The sequence below is a fragment of the Numida meleagris genome, chromosome 11 (assembly GCF_002078875.1).
Source record: "Numida meleagris isolate 19003 breed g44 Domestic line chromosome 11, NumMel1.0, whole genome shotgun sequence".
In the NCBI taxonomy this organism is placed as follows: Eukaryota; Metazoa; Chordata; class Aves; order Galliformes; family Numididae; genus Numida; species Numida meleagris.
In genome coordinates, this window is record NC_034419.1 from 2739895 (window position 1) to 2741770 (window position 1876).

Consider the following 1876-nt stretch of genomic DNA (forward strand, 5'->3'; position numbering starts at 1 on the left):
GAGATGGGTCGGGGGCTGAGACGCCCCTTGAGATGGGCAGAAGGCGCCGTCATGCCAGGCTGGAGTGTTCCAGGCGCACCGTAATGCCAGGGCGGGTGTTCCGAGCGCATTGTAGCAGCAGGACGGGTGTACCAGGCACCCCGTATGGGCAAGGTGTACCCCACATCCATGCGGGGCCTTGGCTGCACCGCTCCGTTCTCATTACAAAGGGCTCTGCTGCGCCACGGGGGGGATTTCGGGCTGGTGCAGCTACAAAGGCGCTGAGATGTGGCCAGGTGAGAGGCTCTGGGGTTTCGCCGGCCATTCCCAAAGCGCGGGTGCTTTTTTTCTCCTCTTTTTCAAGGGGAATTATTTTTGGTAATCCCGGTTGCTGGCGGCTGGGCGCTGGAGCAGAAGTAAGCAGGTAACGGAGCTTCCGGGCTGCGCTCCGGCCACGGGGTGAGCCCCAGCAGCGGCCCCAAAGGAACGGCTCCTTTTGGGGATGGCTCCTTTTGGGAACGGCTCCTTTTGGGAATGGCTCTTCTTGGGACCCGCTCATTTCAGAGGCAGTGCCAGCAGGGTGCTACCTGGGGCTGTGTGAGAGGCAAAGCGATGGATGGAGGCACCGAGCCCTATGGAGACACCCAGCGCGCTCAGGGCACGGCCGTGTCCCTTTGCCCCCTCGCAAGGGATGGGGTTTGTCCTTGCGCTCCTCCTCGTGCCGTTGTTGGCTCCATGTTTAATAAGCGATCGAGCAGCAGCTCTCCTGGTGAGGCCCCGCCATCCATCACGCCCTCACCGCGTCCCCCTTCCAGCCCATTTCCGAGCAGAAAGAAAACCAAGATGGGACTCATCATCCATCCCTTCGTTAAGCCCTCACTCACCGCCGTGTCGTAAGAGCAAACGGGACCGCACCGTCCGACGGGCCGGCTCGAATCATGGGCGGCCACGGGGTGGGGAGGCAACGGCGGCTCCCAGGGTTCGTCCCATGCGGGGATGGGGCTTGGGATGCTCTGTGCCCCGGCCCCCTGTGACGGCCCAGCGGGAGGGGGCGGCCCCAGGAGCGCATCCCATCGCAGCGGGGCACCCCTGTGCCTGCCCATACGGTCCGGCTGCGCCGAGAAATAGGTTGGCTTAAAAAATGCATCACTTTGAAGTTATGTAAATGCAGCGGCAAGCGGAGCGCGCTGGCAAAAAGGTTCCCTCTTTTTTTTTTTTTTTTTTTTTTTTTTCCCTTTTTTTTTTTTTTTTTTTTTTTTTTTTCCCTTTTTTTTTTTTTTTTTTTCTTTTCCTTTTCCCCCCTCCTTGCCGGCTTCCTCCGGTTAAAATTGGGTTGCAAATCATTAATAAAGGAACAGTTGTACTGAATAAGCTCCCGTACTTAAATCAGGACAGAGAGGCGTAATTAACCCGGCTCCGCGCTGATGCGACGGGAGAGGAAAATGCGGCTCTGTTTTGGGCCCGGCGCTCCCGGCCCCCTGGGAACGGCGTCGAGCTCCTTATTTAAAAATGAAGCTCACAGCCTGGGTTCATGGATATATATAAAAGCTGTCACGGTGATATTTTATTCATACCCCTCTCCCCTTCCCTCTGCTTGGAAAATCCAGCAGGCAGCGGGGAGGGAGGGAGAGCAGGGAAAGCAAGAAGCCCCTTTTAAAAATGAATTACACATGCGAGTCACATTGGTCGGAGGCGCAGGATGAGCCGGGGGGGGGGGCGGGCGGCTGCGGTCACCTGTTGTCCCCTGCCTGGGGCGAGGGGTGGCCGTGACATCCCCGTCCTCCCCATCGGGAGCTGCTGGAATAGCAGGGATGGGGAGAAAGGAGAAAACCTGCCAGGAATCCGCACTCCTCCCGCATCCCACAGGGCCCCCCCCAGCGCCCCGATGTGCCCCGCG